This window comes from Conger conger, chromosome 13 (assembly GCF_963514075.1).
Source record: "Conger conger chromosome 13, fConCon1.1, whole genome shotgun sequence".
In the NCBI taxonomy this organism is placed as follows: domain Eukaryota; kingdom Metazoa; phylum Chordata; class Actinopteri; order Anguilliformes; family Congridae; genus Conger; species Conger conger.
In genome coordinates, this window is record NC_083772.1 from 29,249,722 (window position 1) to 29,274,253 (window position 24,532).

The following is a 24,532-nucleotide window of genomic DNA, read 5'->3' on the forward strand; positions in this document are numbered from 1 at the left end:
TGTAAACCCTGGTGGAGCCCAGTTAATGGTCGGGGCCTCGACCCAAAGGGAAACACCTAAATCACCTTGTTTTTTTATCTGAAGGTAATTATTTCATAAGACCCAGGAGTCTGGTTCTGATTCTCTCTGTCTAATGTGCACTGAGTGCTGTTTGTCTTCAACGCATGTTTTTCCATATCAGGCCTTTAACTTCTCCAGTACTTTCCTTTACATCAATGGTTCCCAAACTTGGACCTGGAGTACCCTGGTGTATGCTGGTTTTCATTCCAACTACAGTTGCAATCCAGGAATTTTAACAAGTTTCTTTTCTTTTATGAAGTGCTTTTCATCTTTAGATGGATTACTTACCCTCTAAAAGCACATTTGTCAGAAGCTATGCATACTATAAAGTATAAAATGCCCATGTTCATCTTGTGATTATTGTGCTGTATTGCAAACAATGCATATGTTTGACAGAAAATTGCATATAAAGTTATTAATGAATTATAAATTATTTTAAACTGATCAAATTAAAGACTAAGGTGAATCAGTAGGCTCCAAACTGGTGAAAGTATGGACACCTATCCACCAAAAGTAACAATTTGGAAGATAATGAAGAATGCTAAGACAAAGAAAAGTATAACAAGGCAAAGCAGCATTGTGTTGATGTGTTTAAGAAAATAAAATTAAAAATAAAATTAAACAACTACCTAATTTCTGAACCAAATTAGGTTGTGCCTCTTGCCTCCGAACCACACTTGCATGCAAAACACAAAAATCGTCAGCCTCGTCGATTCACCATTCTGGACCAATATACATGAAAAATCTTTTGGTACGGCACATGCGCTATTCCAATTAATCCCGAAAATCTCATTTAAATCTGTGTGGTAGTTTTTAATAAAAAGATGAGTGAAAACATTGTTTTCAAAGAGAATATTTAATTGAATCAGCAGCCTGCCCACAGTGGTACATGTTGTTTATAGTAGACCACCATAGTTACAGTACCCATAGCAGGTATTAATGCATTGTGTGTTGGAAGCTTTTTCAGTGCATAGGTCAAGATACTGTTCTCGGTGCTTCCTGTCTGTGAATTTCCTGTCTTTTTCGGCTTTTGCCAATCATTATTTTGGGGTTTTTGGGTTGAATATAATTATTAGTCGCATACATTTTTATTTGTCTAATTAATGATTTAATTTATTAATTTTATTTATTAATATATTACATATAATACACTGTTTGCCCATTGCCAGCCAGAAGCAGATGGGGTCCCCCTCTTTGCATGGACACTCCTCAGCTGAAACCAGCTGCATTCTAGACTGAATTAAACAGTAAAAACACAGGAGTGATGTATATTTCCGTTCTCCTCAATGAGGACCCTGATGTAATGGGTCCTCACTGGGGAGGTTTCTGGCTGTTGAGGTGCACATCCTCTACCTCCAAACTAATTGCTGATGCCAGTGGTTTGGAGCCTGCAGAGAGGAAACTCCAATGAACAATGGAAATGCAAATTTACATGAAGATTGAATTGACATGTGTGGGGTGGAATCAGAATGCAACCTCAGTTCCCACACAGAACAAACAATGTTAGCACTCAGCTTCTATTCTGTGATGGTAGAATGACAAGGAACAGAAATGCACAATGCTTCATGTAAAAAAAATTGCCATGTTTTAGCTTTAGGAAAGAAGTTTTATTGAACAGTTTGGTTCCTGGAATAAATTATAATTTCCTGTATAATTTATCATTGAATATTTTACATTTCATATTATAATATTTGAATGGTTTATGGTTTAAGATTTCTGTGTGAAGGGAAAGACTTGAACAAAGAACATATAGAACATCTTCAAATGCATTACTAATTACTGACAAATACATTTTCTGAATTTAGTTAATACAGGGCTTTAAAATGCCTTCCAGCTTCAGCTCTGGAAATTCAGTGGTCCAGTGGCCCAACATCTAAATAGATAAACATTATCTCTAGCCATCTCTTAAATGTTTCTCATACAAAATAAATATAATCAAAGTTTACACTTTTTTTATTTTGCCATCATTTTCTTCTTGGTATTCTTTTCTGGTCTCTTGGGATAACACTTGGGAGCAAATATGCAAAGGAGGAGTGCATAGCTTGAGGCCAGGATTGCAAATATCTCCACAGCGACAGTGTATTTCCCTGGGGAGCGGACATAGGCGAGGACAAAGGTGATCCAGACGGCGCAGAAAATTATCATGCTGAAGATGATGAACTTGGCCTCATTGAAGTTGTCTGGGAGCTTCCTGGCTAAAAAGGCCAGCAGGAAGCAGATGGCTGCCAGCAGGTCGATGTAGCCCAGGACACAAGCAAAGCCAGCCATTGAGCCCACATCACACTCAAGGATGATCCTGGCACTCTGCCCCCGTATCTCAGATGGGACGGGAGGTGACAGAACCAACCACAGCACACAGATGAGCACCTGGATGGAGGTGCAGAGGGAGATGGCCACTCTCTGCTGCACCGGGCCAAAGTACTGCATGATGTTGCTGCCAGGGACTGAGGCACGGAAGGCCACCAGCACCACCACAGTCCTGCTGAGCACACAGGAAATGCAGAGTACGAAGCTGATCCCAAACAACGTGTGGCGCAACATACAGGACCAGGGGGAGGGGTGAGTGATGAAGGCCAGCGCACACAGGAAGCAGAGAGAGAGTGACAGTAGCAGCAGGAAGCTCAGCTCTGCATTGTTTGCCCTAACAAGGGGTGTGTCCCGGTGGAAAAAGAAGGTGGCGAGGACACTGCCTGTGAGGACCACCCCAGAGACTGAAAGAGCAGCAAGGACGATCCCCATGGTCTCCTGGAAAGACAGGAACTCCACCTCCTTTGGAATGCAGGCAGTTCGAGCAGCATTCGACCAGAATTGATCTTGGCACTTCTGGCACTCTGTTGAACCTTAAAGATTATGTAGAAAACCTAAGCAAAAATGTCTAAGCCAAGACCAATGTGGTTCACTTAGGAGTTTACAATTACATGAACTCACTGAGCACTTTATTAGGAACACCTGTACACCGACTTAACAATGCGATTATCTAATCAGCCAAACCTGTTCCAGCAGTGTGATGCATAAAATCATGCAGATACAGGTCAGGAGCTTCAGTTAATGTTCACAGCAACAGTCAGCCTCTATAGTGAACTGGTGAGCAGCAGTTCTGTGGACGGAAACGCCTCGTTGATAAGAAAGTTCAAGAGAGAATGGCGAGACTAGTTTGAGCTGAAAGAAAGGCTACGGTAACTGAGATAACCACTCAATTGTGGTGAGCAGAAAAGCATCTCAGAATGCACAACATGTCAAACATTGAGGCGGATGGGCTACAGCAAGAGAAGAATGTCGGATTCCACTTCTGTCAGCCAAAAGCAGAAAGCTGAGGCTACAGTGGGCACAGGCTCACTAAACCTGGACAGTTGAAGACGGGAAAAACGTAGCATTGTCTAATGAATCTCGATTTCTGCTGAGACATACAGATAGTGGAGCCAGAATCTGCCGCCAACAGCATGAATCCCTGGACCAAACCTGCCTTGTGTCAACAGTCCTGGTTGGTGTTATGGTGCGGAATGTTTTCTTGGCATGCTTTGGGCAATCATCGCTTGAATGCCACAGCCTATTTGAGTATTGTTGCAGACTGTGTGCATCCCTTCATGGCCACAATGTACCCATCTTACCATGGCTCCTACCAACATGATAATGCATAATGTCACAAATCAAAAGTCGCCTCAAACTGGTTTCATGAACGCGACAATGAGTTCAATGTTCTTCAGTGGCCTTCCCAGTCACCAGGTCTGAATCCAGTAGAACACCTTTGGGATCTGGTAGAACGATTATTAGCATGTGCAGCTGACAAATCTGCAGAAATTGTGTGATGCAGTCATGTAAGGACATGATTCAAAGGAATGTTTTCAACATGTTGCAGAATCCCTGCCACAAAGAATTGAGTTTTGAGGGTGTTCCTAGTAAAGTGCCCAGATTCATTTTCCCTTGCCCAAAATAAACAATTTCATTTTAAAGCATGAAGAGCAAAAATTAGACATCAAATTCATCTGAATATACTTTTTCAAAAAAATCACAAAATAGTTATTTTTTGTGTAATATATTTTAAATAACAAAACTACATATATAAAAATTAAAAAATTGATGTAGGCTACAAGTCCCCACTCATCCAACCACCCACCCACTCATCCACCAAACACATCTGAAGTCTTAGTCTTTTGTGCAACTTACTTAAAAGAGCAAGTGCAGACAGTGTACAGTAGCCCATTTTGTTCACACTTTACGATAAGGAATTTGTTAATATGAATTAAAGATATACTTATACATTAATTAAGCATGAAGTCAACCTTTCATGTATCTATATCTATACATTTGCAAACCATAGGATCATAATTGGTTAACCACAAGCAATAAATTGACTGTTTTATTTTCATTCCTATGTGACGAATGTAGTTGTTAACATGTATGATGTACAAATACATAAAGCTGTACAGATTAACTTCTCAATAGTTACTTAATTAACAACATTAGTTAATGCCAATTAATTTAACATTATTGTAAAATGTTACCCCTATGTGCGTGGCAGACAGAGCACTACATGAGACGTAAGACGGTCCCTGCATAGCCTGTCCCTAACAGTCATTCAATTTTCTTCAAAGGTTCTTACTCATACTCTTTAGATGAAGAGTACTTTGGTGTAGAAACTTTTGGTGGTGGTGGTTACAAAACAAACAATGCAATTCATAGCAATTAATGTTATTTTGAACACAAACATAATAGTTGACACTTTGTAGAAGTCTGTTCACGCGACAGGACAGTATTCAATGCTGAATTCAAGTTGATTGGCTGACTGGGATGCCCCAGCCCAAGGGGAAAGCAGGTCAGTGAGAGACTGACACATGTCATCATTACACTGACATTTAAGGTGACAGCACAGGCACATATCGACATAAAGAAATGAGACATTAATACATGATTTAGCATGAGTTTGTAGTCCGTAACACACTTTTCAATTATTACTCGCCATTCGTCTAACTTGGGCGATTGGGCGACCTTCATTTCCAGTCCTGGAAACATGCTGCTTTTAATGTTATATTCCTGTGTTCTGTCTGTTAGTTTATCATTGTCTATTATTGTTTTTTTTTTCATTTATTCTTTTTCATATTCATATCTGGTGTTCTGTTTATATTCATTAATCTTTGCTCTCATCTTCACCTGTGATGTCTGAGTCTGAATGTTTACAAGCCGAGTCACTTCCCTGTCTGCATGCTCCACTATTCGGGTGTTTACGGTAGTTCCGGGGTTCAACCTTCCTTACAATTTCGCATTCCTTACTTCCTGCTTTCTCTCCATTCCATGTTTGTAGATAGCACTAATATACTAATCCCAACTCACATAGAATTTGTACAGGACTAATTATACTAACACACTAATATGTTCATCTAACTAAAAACTAACATTCACTAGTTTTGGGTATTTGTAATTGAAATCACAAAACTAACTTACTAACGCATCTCCCGTTTCAATTCTGTTCTGTAACTCTGCCTCCCTATTCTATCATTGATTACTTGCTTAGTTAAGTATTCACAGCTGTCTCTCTGTATCTCTACATCTACATGAATCCAGTCCACGTTTTCGTTTCACCCTCGTTATTGTGCCATTAACCTTTCATGTGTCTCGCCTGATGTTTATTTGTTAGACCACCCTCACTCCCTTGCCCCGCCTAGTTTGTCTCATTCCCCTGTGTATTTATACCTGTCCTTTTCAGTTTCTCCTTTGTAGTTTGTCTTGTCCCTGTTCTAACCCCCCTTATTCCCAAGCCTTGTTTTCCCGAGCCCTTGCGGCATTCTGCCTTGTTTATTTTTGTCTCCGGATTTCATGTGTTTGAGCCCTGCCTGATTTATGTACTCTTCTTTTGGTTCTGCTTTTGTACTTTTGTCTGTGGACTGCCCCCTTGGTTTTTAATGCACTTTCATGACTTTTGCTAAATAACAGCAGGACGTCAGCACAGATATTTTCTGTGCACACATCTGCATGGCTATATGTTACAAATGTTTGTATTAACAGGCCTGTGTAACAAAATTACCATTCTGTTCACCCAATCTAAAGTATACAGAATGCCTATCAACAGGTCAGTGTGAAGATTGTCCTTGTTGGAGGCCCAAATTTCAGCTGCTAATAAAATGCTCATGGTTTACAAAGAACAAAAAGACATACAGTATGTACTTTATGCAGGTGTTGCAAATCATATTATATCACAATTGTTAAAAGTTGTTAAAAGAAAGAATAGTTAATCATACCAGTGGTGTTGCTAATCTCTCCTGCTGCACATGGTAAGCAGTCAAAGCAGCAGATGGGCTTTCCTTTCTGCACAGCCTTCCGAGTGCCTGGGGAACAGGGCATGCTGCAGACGGACACAGGCACCTGTATGCATCCAGCAGAACACACAGAATATCACTCTACCTCCATACCATCACTCAAAAACATTGTATCCCCTCAACAACACAGCATGTATTCTCAACTGTATTCACATATATTCAAGCTGACCACTTAATGTATTATGTGGTAAAATGTTTGTGTATATCCCACATGTGATCCATCAATATCACCAACCCGGCTGAAAATTTCAGCTGGGATTCTACGCTGCTTTAAGATGGTTTCTAGTTGGACGTAGGTGGTTGTGACTCGTCAAAGTAGGTCTCCAGCTGGACCAAGCTGGTCAAAGCTAGTTAAGCTGCTAAATTAAGCAGGTGCCCTTAGGCTGGTCAGCCGGTGAACAGCTGGTTGACCCGCTAAAAGTGTTGAAAATACAGATTGTCTCATGGTGACATGAATTCAGACTAAAAACTATGTTTAAAGTGAGAGATAATGTCATAATTGTTGGCAAAAACTGAAAAAGACGAGAAGTTGAACCCAAAAGCTACGTGCTAAAGAAAAGAATGATTGGCAAAAGCTGAAAAGATAGAAAATTCTCACAACCACCGATACCATAATCTTGACCTATGCACTGACAACGCTTCCAACACACAATGCATTAATACCTGCTTTGGGTACTGCAACTATGGTGGTCTACTTGAAAGGGCTTACTATTATACAAATGGAAGACTGTAAAAAATATCACTGTCATATTCAATGTATGACAATGTAACAAATAGTTATAGAGGAATATCAAACCCCATTTCTTTAAATCAGTATACACTCACCGAACACTTCATTAGGTATTTATTAGACTTATTATTTAGGCTTCTACTGCTGTAGCCTGTCCACTTATATTATGATGCATTGTGTGGTCAAAGCTGCTCTTCTGCATACCACTGTTGTAATGTGGTTATTTGTGTTACTGTCACCTTCCTGTCAGCTTTGACCAGTGTGCTGCTCACCATTCTTTGCAAACTCTAGAGACTAGTGTGCATGAAAATCCCAGGAAATCAGCAGTTTCTGAAATACTCAAACCACCCTGGCTGCCACAAACAATCATTCCTAGTCACTTTGATGACATTTTTGATGGTTGATCTGAACATTACCTGAAGCTCCTGGCCTGTATCTACATGACTGTATGCATTGCAATGCTGCCACACAATTGGCTGATTAGATAATCACATAAATAAGTAAGTGTAATAAAATTAAAATGTTCCTAACAAAGTGCTCAGTGAGTGGATATCTCCATATCTTAAAAATATGCACATGTATTCCTAAATGTTAAACTGTTTAATTTAATTTTGTCTTGAATAACACATATGTAGGCTTTGATTAAGTTCTTTTATAAATTAGATTAATAGCCACTGGGATTTCTTAATCTTTAAAATGTGACTTTTGCTCAGAGCAAATTCCGGCCCATCATTCAAATTGAAACAAGGTGATAATTATTTTCTGGCTGGGGAGGGGCGATGCCATGTGTGCGAATGCCAACTGTAAGCACGATACAATGGCATCCCAAAGCAGAGGCTATTCACTTCTTTTGAAGTAAACATTATGTGTTACGGAACACGTTTCATTATGGAAAATGGTACAGATGACTAGACGTCATGAGTAAGTGCATTTCTTCTGTGTGTACTGCAACTTCTCCAGCTTTGTTTCAATATTCAGCAATATGTGCATTTGTAAATTCCCACACTCTCACCATTGCATCTCAAATTAATACATACATGATGTGTAGTGGCATAGCCAGGATTCTAAAACTGGGTGACCTCGCACAATCAATATTAGCATACTGTTTCGGCGTTCGAGGAAAAAGCAGAAATAACTTAGCTAAACAGACCAACTCCAAGAGCTAGCGTGTTTCTTACGATCATATTGGTAAATATGTGTGCTGTATTGCAACTTCTCTCCGTCTGAATATTCAGTAATGCGTGTTTGTAAGTTACCACTCTGTTCTGAATTTATGAACGATTCTAACCATTACATCTCAAAATAATACCTCTGAATTTTTGCCTCTGAAAGTCGTGCACGCTCTGCGGGATGGACATTGAGAAAAAACAACACTCTGTGGAAGTGCAAAGAGTGTGATGTCCCCCTCTGCTTGCAGCTAAACAGGAACTGCTTTGTATGTAGTTTAGTTTGAATAAAATGTATTTGTTTCTGTCTTCTAAATGGCTCACTGAGTATTGCTTTGTGGAAAGGCTTTGTCTTTGAGGTAAGGAGCGGTCAGGCTAGGTGTGAAAAAACGTACTTGGCAGGACCGCATATCACATAAATATTAATTGAAGAAAGGCCATTAGGCCTCCCATTGTCAACTGGTGCTGAAAAATAGTAGTGACAACAGTAGAAAAAAATTATTTTCTATTTCTAATTGGATTTGCTACAATATTGTGTGATCTTTTGATAAGACCTAGATTAACAAACTCATGTGATCTAAAGATGTTGTTACAATAGATTAGTTTTTGTTTTTGTAACATTCATGTACATGTTCAAAACTGCTATTTACAATTTGTGTGATTCTTGAGCAATTTACAACCAACATATTACTCTGACCTACATACTGTTGCCATATTATTGTAGCTTTGTGCTGAAAACAAAGATACGAAACACTTTGGAATCACTGTATATAAAGTTTGTTAAAATGACACAAATGTCAGAGCAAGGCACAGTCACCAATTTTCCTAATTTTGCCCTGAGACCTTAGAGGGTTAATACCAAAATGAATTTTAAAATAAGCCCAAAGGCTTTCCTATCTTTACCAATCATTTGGGATTGAGCAAGGTAAGGTATGTATGGAAAAGATCATTTTAAATGTGAATTAATTTTGCCATTACATTTTGTAATTAGACTATTTTTGACATAACAAATCAGCTGATCATTTATTTATGAACTATTGCTTTAAGGCTCCATCTTCAAAAATATAAATGCTGGTGCACTTCTCGGTTCATTTATTTCAGAACTGATTTAGAGTATATCTGTAATGTCTATGTGAGCCCACACAAAATATTCATGTGGGTTGCTCTGCTAAATCATACCATCCTCGTATAATAATTTTATAATGATGACATAATAATAATAATAATAATAATAATAATAATAATAATAATTACACATTGTAATTGTATCTAGCACTTTTCAAGAACCCAAACACTTGACACAATCTGGGGGGAAAAGGACAATTACGATGGTGACTGACAATACGATTCTGATTATTTTTATTTTTTTAAACAGGGAGGACTCATTGAGACATGAGTCTCATTTTCAAGAGCGCCCTGTTAACAAAAATCAGTAGAAGCGGTACAATACGACAGGAAATAAATTTAAAATAGAACTATACATTCAAAAATTGAAACTAATACAATATAAAAGTCAAATCAATCAAATCAATATTCAAATTCTACAAAACATGTACAAATATTCTCTATTGTACAGTTGTGTGTTCATCGATTTTCATGGCTGCTGCCATTAGTTCAGATATACACTATCCATCCATCCATTATCTGAACCCGCTTATCCTGATCAGGGTCGCAGGGGGGGCTGGAGCCTATCCCAGCATACATTGGGCGAAAGGCAGGAATACACCCTGGACAGGTCGCCAGTCTATCTCAGGGCACACACACCATACACTCATACACTCATACACTCATACCTACGGCAAATTTAGACTCTCCAATCAGCCTAACGTGCATGTCTTTGGACTGTGGGAGGAAACCGGAGTACCCAGTGGAAACCCACGCAGACACGGGGAGAACATGCAAACTCCGCACAGAGAGGCCCCGGCCGACGGGGATTCGAACCCAGGACCTCCTTGCTGTGAGGCGGCAGTGCTACCCACTGCGCCATCCGTGCCGCCACAGATATACACTATGTAATTTGTAATTTGAAGTAGACCACCATAGTTACAGTATTAATGCATTGTGTGTTGGAAGCCTTGTCAGTGCATAGGTCAAGATAATGATCTCTGTGTTTTTGGGTTGAATTCCCTGTCTTTTTCAGCTTTTGCCAACCATTATGACATTATCTCTCACTTTAAAACTTTTGGGTGAATTTCCAGACTTTTTTGACCGGAAGGTAATCTATATAATGAGTGGTTACCCTGACCGATGGTTTCATGTGTTTTGTGAATGTAAACCATTTCGAAATCTTCGTTTTGCAATATTCTATTTGCGTTCTGAAAAAAGTTATTTTGCCATAATAACTTTAATTATTATGAATGACTAATATAATTTGAATTTGACCATTTAAAAAGAAAAGAGAACCGTAAGTAGTTTAAGGTATGAACTTTTGTTCGTACCTCGGTTAAATGAAAATACTGCCTGCTATTCACATTCCTTAATGTCAGTAGACAGCAGAGCCGTTAAGTTCTTTGCTGTGTGACGTCACGCTAATTTGTTAATTTTGGCTGCATATGGCTCTGGCAATGTATAATTTTATGTTCCGTGTGTGGCAGCATAATGAACGGCTGGCATTTACACTAGAACAGCAGTGGTAGGCCCTTGCCTCAGACAGTGTCATCTTTATGGATGCTGTCAGTCAGTGGTCTGTAGACTGTCCTCTATAGCACAACTCTGTGGCTTTTACAGTGGGAAACATTCAAATAATGTATAAATTACCCTGATTGAGATCATGTGAAAGATTTATACAGGAGTTCAAAAATGATAAAGATGGTTCTGTGGTTAAATTCATGGCATGCTAAATAAATGGTTCACTTTACCTCATTCTGGCCACCACCCCAGATGACTCTTTTTACATCGATGTCAAACTTGCTGTGAGATCCATCCACAGAGTCAAAATGTCCCACCTCAACAAACTCCACTGTCCCCCGCACCCCAATTTGCCAGTTAATGAGGTCATAAACGGCCGGTGGTTCACCGTTCTCATCAAAGTTTATGGCTTCTCCCATAGCTGTGGTGAAATTGACGGTTTGGATGTAGTGGAGAATCTTCCAGGACAGGGAAGATCAGGATTTGTTTAACAAAATTGAACATATAGGGTGATGAAAAATGAAAACGGTTAACTTTACAGTGAATTCTTATAAACTATCAATGCACTAGCAATTGAAAATTAAACTGTGAAAACTATGAAACTATGAAAGACGATGAAAAACAAGCATCACTTCAGGAAAAGCATATACAATATAAGGAATATTAATAACTCTGCCAAACACACACAATTTCATTCCACAGTTTATCAATGTTTAATTTTTTTTAAGCTTTAAGAATGGTAACCCTTTAAGTAAACCCTTAATCAACTGGAAGCAAAATGCTTTTTTTTAAATGGCACAAAATTATGGCATGAATATTATTCATAGATTATCTAAGAAATGTTTATCAAACAAGTGTTCATGAATATTTATAAATGTTCACAAAATCTTAAATATGAATTAATTTTAATATATTCATTTGTATTTTTAAATTTCAAACAAAATCATGATTTTCAAACTGAAATATCCCACTCATAAGATATTAATAGACATTAATTTATCATTTTACCCAATGTAGACAAAATTATGATTTACAAATTGTAAATATTCTTTAAACAAATCCCTTACTTATGAGCTATTAATATACATTAATTTATATTTTTACCCAATGTGATATTTCCATGTTGCTTGTTCTTACCTGCCAGGGCTGGAGGTTGGTGACATTTGGACAGCCCCCTTTTTCAAAGGGGCCATGCCCTGGTTGGCAGGACAGCATGTTGTGAATGGCATGTGCAATGGCATACACAGCCTTGTACACACTGTAAGTGAATCTGAGCTCAGAGACATCAGTATAAAAACTCTCAACATTGTCCAAGCTCTCAGAACCTGTGCACTTGGGTCTGGCTGATGGAGAGGGGCTGGGGTCACTAAAAGAGCATCCAAACATAGTCTCCCAGAATTCCTGCACAAAGGGGACTGAGGGAAAATCCTTGGGATGAAACCTGGTAAGAAAAGACCTGAGACCCCTAATGTTTCCCTTGCGCAAGTCCCTCTCAGTGATGGCAGATTATTAGGAGAGGATATGCGGCTGGAGGTAATCCAGGACTCTGTGGCAATCCACTGCCTGTCGGTGATATTCTGTTTTACCACCTCCCTCAGGAGGACTTGCATGTCTGCGACAACTGCAAAAGTGACGATAACTTTGGCTGTGGAATGCCTGAGCGTCTCCACGATGCGTGGAATGCTAGTTTCTAAGTTGACCTTGGGGATGACTTCAGAAAAGGCCACACACACCTCAGAGTTCTGCAGCTCCTCCAGCAGATGCTGGATCCCAAACTTGCCGTAGTCACCATCTCCCATAACCACACCGACCCAGGTCCAGCCAAAGAGGCGCAGCATGCGTGCTATGGCCCTGGCCTGAAAGGCATCGCTGGGCACAGTGCGGAAGAAGGTGGGGTACTTTTGGTTGTCTCCCAGGCACGCACATGTGGCAGAGTAGCTGACCTGGGCAGCACACAGATCACACACCCACCTGTCAGCTTAATGTTACTTTTAACCTGTCTTTTATTACTTTTAACAAGTTTATTTCCAGTAAACATGAAACAGAAAACAAGCACAGGGTCATAAAATATCAATAGAAAACAGAGGAGAGGCACTTAATCACTCAGAGCACATTTGGTGATACGATTCATAATGGGTTTTTTTAGCCCTCTGTGACTGACTGGGTCACCATCGGGTAGTAAAGCACTCCTCCTTAATGTTAATAAAATTAAAATGTATTAACACATTTTCATTCAGTAAACTGTTTTCCAAAACTAAGACTCTTGCGGAGCTGAAGGTCACACTACCATTTTATTCTAATAAAGATTGAGGTCTGCCATCTTTCGGGACATTCCAACCATTTAAATGTTAGGAGTAGGAACTAAATTAGGAACTCATTAATCTTGTCTTTGAGCAATGAAACACAAGTGGTATTATTTCGGAAAGCATGGTATATAAATTAGTGACCTGTCGGCACACCTCTCCCCATCTGCCATGCATCTACCACATCTGTAATTGACTTTGGACTGATGTTTGAAGGAGCTAGGACATTTAATTTGCCTAATTCACATTTTCTCTATTTCTCTTGTGGTGGCCCGATCAGGGATCGATACCCCACTGGAGTGGAATGGCGAGGACGCCGACGTCAGGAGCTGGGTAAAGTAATTGACGGCGAATATGTCCCTATGTCCGTTTTAAATAGAGCCGCACCTTGGAGAGAGCCGGGAGGAAGAGTCAGCACCACGGCCAGCACCACCGGGGCGAGGCGCGTGCGGAATGCAAATCCCTAACTAATTTTAAGTAAACAGGCACAGCTGAGCTGAATGAGAGAGGAGAGCAGCACGCTACAAAAAGCTGGGCTGGAGAACAGAGCGGGGCTGACGACGGAGGCGGAGAGCTGTGCAGCCCGTGCTTGACTAAAGAGTGCAGCCTAAAGCCGAACGAGCCACCACGAGGAAAACGGGGTGGAATTCTGGGAGAAACCCCGCGACCGAAACTTAACTCGGAGCCTCACGTGAGCGTATCTCTCCTGTTGTAAAACCGGCTAACCTATCCCGCTCTAAATTCAAACAGAATCCCCTAAGGAGGGCGGACAAGCCCAAAGACGGACAAAGACGGACGAACGCCGTCACGTGGATGCCGGTTCTGTTTTTTTGTTTTTTCCTTTTTTCGGTGTTCCTAATTTTTTGGCCGTTGTTTTTTATTTTTTGAAAGGAACCTACATTTTTGTTCTGGAGAGTTGAAATGTGTCTGAAAGACACTAAGAACAATAAAATAATTTTTGTTCACACCTTTTGCTCTCTCTCTCTCTCTCTCTCAACCAGCGGGGCACCACATATGGTGGAGAATGCGGGCACGGTGAACCCCGCTACAGAGAGAGCCCGACGTGAGTGAATCCAGTAACCCAACCCCAACCATGGAGGAGGCCCTAACCGCCCTGCTGCGCTCCCAAGGCGCCCTGCAGAAGGCCGTGGCCGAACTGTGCCAGAAAACGGCACCCCACAGAGCTCCGAAGGATGTGCTCCTCAAACAGACAGCGGATGACGAGGTTGAGGCGTATCTTGAGACGTTTGAGCGGACGGCGCATCTGGAGAAATGGCGCCATTCCTTAGCGGTGAGGCCCAGAAAGCCTACAGAGGCCTACCCCCCGCTGAAGCTCATGACTACCCCACCCTGAAGACCACGATCCTAGCCCAGTATGGCTACAGCCTGCCAGCCCGGGCCCAGCGGTTCCAGCAGTGGACCTACGACCCTGCGCTCCCTGCACATGCCCAGGGGCCTCATTTATAAAACTGTGCTTAGGATTCACGTCAAAAGGTTGCGTAAGCATGAAACCTAGGACGTGCGTACGCAAAAAAATATTCTGATTTATAAAACAGTGCATACGCACGTCCCACGCCAGTTTTCCTTTATAAATCACAATCAACTCTAAATGTGGCGCAACTTTGCCAGCTTCATGTCCCACCCACAGTTGCCTATAAATAGGCAGTGAAAAACCCCTAATGAATATGCATTTCACGAAGACGACAATGGCAAATGCTGAAAAGAAGGCCAAGAAAAGGGATTTCAGCCATTTGATTGCCTCTGAAAAGCTACAGGTGTGGGAATTACCCTGATTGATTGTAAATGACGAACAGTTCTGCACAACGAATGTGATGATGACGATGATGATAATAATAATAATAATAATACACGTTATTTGTCTAGCACCATTGGAAAAAAAACATAATATATGAATATGATAACAATATATGAAACTTTGCTCGTATCTGCCAACTGACGCATTGTAAACGGCATCAGTGCAGCGCAATTTGTCCGACTGTTCACCATATTATTTATGAGAATACATTTAATAACATGAAGTATTGTTTAACAATTCGTCTACATATTTGAGGGATTATTTTACAACATCTCCGTTTATATTTATCATCCTAAATCATATTTTTTGGGCACTCCAGGAAGCATCAATCAAACAGCTGTTTGTTTATTCGTTGTGAGAGGCTTTTATCCATTTTTGCAAATTAACTCTTCGTATATGATACGTGAGAGGTAATATTTCATTACATTACATTACATTACATTGCATGGCATTTAGCAGACGCTCTTATCCAGAGCGATGTACAACAAAGTGCAAATTAAACACAAGAACAAGTGCAAATAGGACCTGAGAGGACAGTATAGTTCCGAGTCCTAGTGTAAACATGCAGAAAATCAGAACCCTTTAAGAGTACAATCAACAACAATCAATTTCGATTTATTTTACACAGTGGTATCTGTTGTATATCATTTTAGACTTCTCTCGTCGCCCAATGTTGTGTTGCACTTAGGAAGGGAGAGAACCCTATAGCGAGATTCAACAACACAACACTTTAATAAGTATAACAGGGACGAAGCACGTCCTTACAGCAGCCATACCCAGGCACAACTCCCGGCAAATCTTTATACCTTTTTAAATCCTGTTTCACTTCCCGTTTTCCTGGTCTTACGTCACGAGCATTAAAGGCACAGTTTCTCATTTCCCCAGTTAATGTGCGTACGCATGGGTCAGAGTTTCCGTGGAGGACCGCACATTTTCCGGTCAAGCTCGTTTTTTATAAATGCCAAAGTTTGCTTAGAAAGTGGCGTACGCATTCTTTTGTGCCTACGCAACGTTTATAAATGAGGCCCCAGGTGAGGGCTCTGGGACGGCTGACCAAGAGCTGGTTGGCGGAGGGCGACGGGCCACCCCTACTTGACCGGGTAGTGTTAGACCACTGCATCTGGACCCTACCCACGGGAATGAAAAAGTATGTGGCCCAACAGGGGCCCCGGACCATTGATTCCCTGATCACTCTCCTAGAAAACCACCAGGTGGCGCAGGAGATGATCCGACCGGCTCGAACCAGCCAACCCTGCCACTACCTCACCACGTGCTGGGCCCACAATGGCACGGCCGCCCCAAGACTGCCCATCCGGATCGGGGGCCATGACGCTGAGGCCCTACTGGACTCCGGGAGCGCCATTACCCTGGTGAGGTCTGCCCTAGCTGGAGAGAGACGGGGGGCAACAATCGCCGTCACATGCATCCATGGTGATGTGCAACACTACCCCACCACCGAGGTAACCATCACCACCCCTAGGGGGCAGTTCACCGGGAAGGTGGGCGTGGTGGAAGATTTACCCGTGGCAGTGCTGTTGGGACGGGACTGTCCCCTGTTCCACAAGTACTGGAGTGAGGGGCCGACCCCGGAGAGGTCAACTGCCACCCCCCGACCCCGCCGTCAGGGCCACCGGGAACCGCACCCGGTTTGGGCAGCCCCTTCCGGGGAGAGTGATGGAGAGGAGACCCCACCCCAAGCAGGGGGAAGACGGACGGCGCGACCGTCCACGGGGACCACGGATACAGCCCCAGAGGGGCCCAGCCCACCGCAACCCCTGGTGGCCGAGAGTGGTAACACCGGGGACTTTTCAGAGTTCCAGCCAGGGTCAGAAAGGGCCCCAACCGAGTTTGGCTCTGCGTCTGAGTAGGCCGGCATTACCTTATTTTAAAGTGCAAAATGGCTTCCTCTATAGGGTCTGTAAAATTAAGGACAAACTAGTGGACCAGCTCCTTGTACCCCGGACTCACACCTCCAAGGTGCTGTATCTGGCCCACACCCACCTGTTGGGGGCGCACCTGGGGCGTGAGAAGATGCTGGAACGGATCCTGACCCGATTTTACTGGCCAGGAATCAAGAGAGCCGTGGAGGACTACTGCCGACAGTGCACTGTGTGCCAACTCCACAGCCCAAGGGTGACGTATCGTAACCCACTTATACCCCTCCCCATTATAGACGTGCCATTTCGCCGGATAGCTATGGACATAGTTGGACCCCTACCCAAGTCTAGCCGGGGCCACCGTTACATCCTGGTGATAGTGGACTACGCCACCCGCTACCCTGAGGCTGTGCCACTATAGGCCGCGACCGGGAAAAGCATAGCGAAGGAGCTTTTCCAACTGTTCAGCCGGGTAGGTATTGCCGAAGAGGTCCTGACCGACCAGGGTTCCTGCTTTATGTCTGGGGTGATGAAGGAGATGTGCCGCCTGCTCCAGGACGTCGGTCTACCACCCCCAGACGGACGGGCTGGTTGAACGTTTTAATAAGACCCTGAAGGCTATGATGAGGAAAATGATCACCACGGATGGTAAGGACTGGGACCACTTACTACCATACCTAATGTTCTCCATTCGTGAGATCCCCCAGGCATCCACGGGATACGCCCCCTTCGAGCTGCTCTACGGGAGGCGGCCACGAGGACTCCTGGACCTCGCAAAGGAAGCCTGGGAGCAGCAGCCATCCCGACAGCGCTCCCTGGTGGAGCATGTGGAGGCCATGGACCAACGAATGGCAAAAATCTGGCCAATGGTCCGGGAGCACATGAGTCAGGCCCAGGCAGAGCAGGCCCGGCTGTATAACCGGAATGCCCAGGTTCGTGAGTTCCAACCCGGGGACAAGGTATTGGTCCTGATCCCCACGAGTGAATGCAAATTCCTGGCCAAATGGCATGGCCCCTATGAGGTGGTGGCACAGCTGGCCCAGTAAACTACACCATAAGACAGGTGGGGAGGAGACATACCCTCCAAAAGTATCATATTAACCTTTTAAAGAAATGGCACGAACCCATGCACGACTCTGCTCCCCTCTGTCTAGCAACAGGCGGCGCCACCGGAACCCCAGAAGTGACCACCGGGGAGCTGTTGACTGACCGACAGCGCCAAGACCTCCGGGAACTGGTAAGCCGACACCGTGACGTGTTCTCCCACCTCCCAGGCCGGACCACGTCGGTCCAGCATGACATCGTCACGGAGCCCGGGCAGAAAGTTCGGCTGCGGCCCTACCGGATCCCGGAGGCTAGGAGGCAGGCCATCCAGGAGGAGGTGGCAAGGATGCTGGAACTGGGGGTGATCGAGGAGTTCCAGAGCGCCTGGTCTAGCCCGGTCATACTAGTGCCAAAACCAGACGGGAGTTGGCGCTTCTGTAATGACTTCCACCGCCTAAATGAAATCTCGAAATATGACGCTTACCCCATGCCCCGAGTAGACGAGCTGATTGAGCGGCTGGGGCCGGCCCGCTACATCAGCACCCTGGACCTCACCCGGGGGTACTGGCAGGTCCCCCTCACCCCCCAGGCGAGGGAGAAGACGGCCTTCGCCACTCCAGACGGCCTGTTCCAGTACCGGGTCCTGCCCTTCGGAGTCCATGGAGCCCCCGCCACCTTCCAACGGCTGATGGACAAGATACTGAGGCCACACAGGGGGTATGCCGCCGCCTACCTAGATTACATCGTGATCCACAGTGCCAATTGGGAGAGCCACCTGAGGAGGCTGGAGGCCGTGCTGGGGGCGCTACGGGAGGCTAGGCTAACCGCAAACCCTGCCAAGTGTCGCCTGGGCCTCGAGGAGGCCGACTACCTGGGCCACACAGTGGGACGAGGATGCGTGCGACCCCAGAGCCAGAAGGTGGACGGGATCACACTCTGGCCCCGACCCACTACGAAAAGGCAAGTCCGCACGTTCCTAGGGTTAGTGGGGTACTACCGCCAGTTTATCCCGGACTTTGCAACCAGAGCGGCCCCCCTACACAACCTAACCAAGAAAGACCGAACCCACACCGTGAAGTGGTCTGAGGACGCCGACCGAGCCTTCCGGGACCTGAGAGCCGCCCTGGGGCACGAACCCGTACTAACCACCCCTAATTTTTCACAGCAATTTGTGTTGCAGACGGACGCCTCCGAGACAGGACTGGGAGCGGTCCTGTCGCAAATCCAAGACGGCACCGAGCACCCCATCACCTACATCAGCCGAAAACTACTCAGTCATGAGAAGAACTACAGCACAGTGGAGAAGGAGTGCCTGGCCATCAGATGGGCGGTGGGTAAACTAAAATATTACCTCCTAGGACGAGAGTTTATCCTCGTAACAGACCACTCGCCCATAAAATGGATGTACCGGTGTAAAGACACTAATGCCCGGGTGACCCGGTGGTTCCTGGAAATGCCGAACTTTACATTTAGGGTGGAGCACCGAGCGGGAAGACTCCAGGGTAACAGAGACGCCCTGTCCCGGATGAACGAGTGCCTCTGGGGTGACACTCCCGCCGAGGGCTTGGAGCTGAGGGGGAGGAGATATAGTGGCCCGATCAGGGATCGATACCCCACTGGAGTGGAATGGCGAGGACGCCGACGTCAGGAGCTGGGTAAAGTAATTGACGGCGAATATGTCCCTATGTCCATTTTAAATAGAGCCGCACCTTGGAGAGAGCCGGGAGGAAGAGTCAGCACCACGGCCAGCACCACCGGGGCGAGGCGCGTGCGGAATGCAAATCCCTAACTAATTTTAAGTAAACAGGCACGGCTGAGCTGAATGAGAGAGGAGAGCAGCACGCTACAAAAAGCCAGGCTGGAGAACAGAGCGGGGCTGACGACGGAGGCGGGGAGCTGTGCAGCCCGTGCTTGACTAAAGAGTGCAGCCTAAAGCCGAACGAGCCACCACGAGGAAAACGGGGTGGAATTCCGGGAGAAACCCCGCGACCGAAACTTAACTCGGAGCCTCACGTGAGCGTATCTCTCCTGTTGTAAAACCGGCTAACCTATCCCGCTCTAAATTCAAACAGAATCCCCTAAGGAGGGCGGACAAGCGGACTACCGAGGCCGGGGAGACACGGAGGCCAGGAGCGGCCCAGCCACGGACAAAGACAGACGAACGCCGTCACGTGGATGCCGGTTCTGTTTTTTTGTTTTTTCCTTTTTTCGGTGTTCCAAATTTTTTGGCCGTTGTTTTTTATTTTTTGAAAGGAACCTAAATTTTTGTTCTGGACAGTTGAAATGTGTCTGAAAGACACTAAGAACAATAAAATAATTTTTGTTCACACCTTTTGCTCTCTCTCTCTCTCTCTCAACCAGCGGGGCACCACACTCTATCTTCACTTCTTTTTCTAGCCGCTCCCAATGGGGGTCTGTTTATAATTATGTAAATATTTTAGGTTTTCTGTGATATGTGATATTGATCACATTGTGTCAGAAATGTTAATACAAAGACTTGGACCACATTTGTTTGCTGTGTGTTATTTTCAGACGGCAATTTCCACGTTTTTTGTACTAGCCCAATAAAAGTATAAAAGTTTATCACTGAATATCTAAATTTCAAAGTCAAGAACCAACACCAAACTACTTTATATTTGTGTATAAACTTTTCCCCTCACTCCACCCAGATGTCCTCAAGTGTCCGCTAATATAAAGCCTCTTTTTCAATTAAAACAGATTTTTGATACAAAATGTAAAGAAAACTAAAATTCACATGTGTTTTATACACATATGAGAGTGCGTTTTTATGAAGCATACCCAAAGTGTCCAAAAAGCTCTGCAAAACGATTACTCACCCCAATGCTTTTGAACCAACCTGCATCCCATTTAAAATGGAACTTTATTTCAAAATGAGGTTAACCAGAGACCTGTTAGCCCTGTTAGTCCAAAGTCCAAATCTTGTAATTGTCTGTTACGACCTCATAAGTCATGGACATGCGGTTGGGTTTTAGGAGGCAAACAAACATAAAATTATTCACAAAAGTACAATATCAGAATCGATACAGAGCACGATGATGTCCGCTGTCCCACCAAATTTCAACAAAGATTTGCCTGCAACACAAAAGCCCATAGGATGGTTTCACACATCAAGGTAAATGACTGGGACACACAAGGCCTGTGGTTCTAATCCCGGTGTAGCCACAATTAGCACAGCCGTTGGGCCCTTGAGCAAGGCCCTTAACCCTGCAGGGGTTGTCTCCTGCTTAGTCTTATCAACTGTACGTCGCTCTGTATGCCAATAAGGTAATGTTATGTATTAATTCTGCTATGCAAATGCAGCGATATTCCTAGACTGTCCATCACCTGAATAAGATATATGAATATACCTTGTTGGAAAAGGTAGGAAACCATGCACAAGGAGCTTACCATCTTTTACATTAGTTTGGTACTGAAATGACCTATCAATGCATTTAGACAACAAATGCATTGCAAAGAAGTAGTTCAAGTACATTCGCTTAGGTATAGTTCAAGAAAAAAATGGCTGAACGAATTACAGAATTAACTGCAACGTTAGTTAGAAAACAGTCGTAGCTTCATACCCAGATGGGATATTTGGTTCCGTAAATTCTATCAATGGTTACATGAACATGACAATGAGTTCAATGTTCTTCACAGGGTCTTCCAGTCACCGGATCTGAATCCAATAGAACACCTTTGGGATGTGGTAGAAGGGGAGATTTGCAGCATGAATGTGTAGTCACAAATTTGCAGAAATTGCATAATGCAATCATGTCGTCATAGAACATAATCTATAAGGTTTTTTTTCAATATATTGTGGATATCAAAGTAAAGTGCTCCTAACTAACTTTGACCCCATTCAATGTTTGCCAACTTTGAAGCTGTGCATGCAAACTGGTGGCAGCAGACAGCCATTTTAAGTGCTAGCTAGTAAAACAATATTGATGACTCATCAGGACAGTTGCTCAAACTACTATACAATTTTATCGGCACAAGACTAGGAGCTACGTAAAAAAAAATAAATAAAATAAAATAAAAGAAATTTAAAAAAAATATATAAAAACTTACACCAGCAACGGAATTAAGTTGCCAGACCCAGGGACTTTTTAACACAAAAGTATCTCAATTTAGTCAACATAGCCAGATCAACAAATCCAAAACATGGCAATCATGGAGCAGGTATTGCTCTGCAAGTATTTGTAACAATGACCCAATCACATAGGGAGAGAGGCTCAGTTTAGCGCCAGCCTACATATCTGCCATTTTCTGGATGATTTTGGTTGGTTTGTGAATTTGTGAGGGCATTTTGAGTGATTGAAATGGGATTAAGAATTTAGATTATTTTCTTCGATCCTTTAGCCTACACAGTTGTGTTTTGTATATTTTCTCACAAGAAGACTGTCTGATGTATTTGTATTACACAAGATAAGCTAGGATAAGGTTGCTTATTCATGAACCTTTCAAACTCATCGGAATAGAAAATAAAAACAGCTGATAAAGTCCATTTACACTGATGTCAAGGGGTATGGAAAACTAATTGTCATATTTAAAAATACTATGAATTTTGTTTTCATTTGGCAAATGGGAGAACTACAATGAATTTTCATTTATGTCTGGCTTGTACCCTGAGAAGACTAAAAATGTGATGGTTTCCACATGCTTTTCAATTCTGAAAGGGGTCTGACAAGTAGGCTATAGCCTCTGTATGGAAAATGAAAAGTCAAATGGATTTTCCATTTGTCAGGCAAGCGAGCATTAAGTATAATTCAGAATTTAGTGGTTCCAACAAACAATATTCTTGTTAAGTTGTTCAGCACTCTGAGTACTAAAGACAAGTAGTATTGTGTGGTATAACCCCTCACTTAACTGACATATGAAATATATTTTATATGATTTTAATAATATAAATAAGACTGACAATTATCAATTAAATTGCCAAATTCTTGGATAGGTCAGTCTACAGTAAACAAACATGACAATGCATATAAATGCATTAATTAAGAATCCGACAATTACAATAATGAATGAAAAGCATACATTCTGTATTGAATTTAGGTTCACTACTTCTAATTTACAAAACATGAGACATTCGACAAGACATTAAATTGCAAATACCAGAAAAGAGAGAGAGAAACAGATAAGTCAGACCTTTCCACAGTATTTTCCCCTTCCACTTTCAGTGCCACAGGAACAAGGTAAATAAGCTGGAGAACTGACAGTGAAGGAACCACGACCAAAATAATTGTTCTCCACAAATCCAAATTCGAACACAGAAACTTTTTCCTGCGGCCATCTTAAATACCTTAACCAGGCTACCCATTGACACTTGCCCTGATTGGGTGATGATGAGTTTAGGTGTGGAAGGAAGGGGGGAGGGGGGTGTCATATCCCTTTATGGCTAGAACTAGCCTATCTAAGAGGACAATGTACTTATTCATTCATTTTAATTAATTTTGAAAGCAGGGCTAAGCACCATTATGTTATTCTGAAAAGTCTATTTTTACTGAGACCAAACATAAATGTGTTAGGAGGTAATCCTGTTTAGCTATTGAATACCTCGAAACAATGTTCTGCTTCAAACAACAGAGGTCATATTTGTAGATAGTTGTTAAATCTGAGCAGTCATAATCTCCATCTACATATTCCATATAATAAAACCAAGTTGCACCGGTTCAATCTGGAACTGCTTCTCGCAATGCAGATTTTGAGCCTTCTGAACCTGATACTTACCGTTGTCTTCTGCATGAAAACATTTGCAGATAATTTCTACTCTCCTGGGAACTAATTCGCTGGCATATTATGATGCTTGGTGAGTTCTTTAAACAATGAAAATTGCAATTTTCAAACATTGGTTTCACCAATGTTCCTGCTAAATAGGAATTGCACTATGAAATAATTTTGGGCCACGATAATCAAAATCCATTTCTCACCATGGGGATGCTGAAAACTCCCAGGGTGCGAGCAATTACGATAGATCCGGAGGAGAAGGCATCACCAACAATGACAGGCACCTCGGGAGTGTGGCCACAGCTGGAGCCCATAATGACAGGGTCCTTCCCTGTTACTAGTCCCAGCGCAGCATCTAACGTTGTCCTCGCTGCACGACAGGTGTCAGCCAGGGCATACCCCAGGGTGAGATTGGGCAGCAGTTGAGGGTTTCTGTTTATCTCTTCCACTGCAAAGTTCATGGTCTGCAGGCAACGAAATGCACGCAAAAAAAAACTGAGGGAGAGAAAAAAGAAATGGAGAGATGAAAATGGGAAAGGCTTGAGTAAAGTAAAAGAGAGCTATTGATTTTGGCATATATTCACAGATAGATTGGCATACATGGTCTGTGAATCACACGCTCTGTATATGAATGAGGTTCACCTCTATTTACCTCTGACACTGCAAAGGCGCTGCTCGTTGTGTGAAGTCCAGGTTGGGCTCAGGTGCGTATAAATGAATAGCGAACAGTCCTCCAATGATCACATCACCCTCTTTATACATACTTTGAGAGATCTGACTGTCCAGAAGCCTGCAGGAGGAGCTTGCTGTTCCACACACTGCTCCAAGGATCAATGACACCCACAGCCATAACCAGGTATGAGCACCCAT

General features: G+C 43.1%; 1 pseudogene; it reads right to left on the minus strand.

Annotated features, from left to right (window-relative positions):
* Nucleotides 1-2,013: 2,013 nt before the first annotated feature.
* On the minus strand, nt 2,014-24,532 carry LOC133107527 (extracellular calcium-sensing receptor-like; annotated as a pseudogene).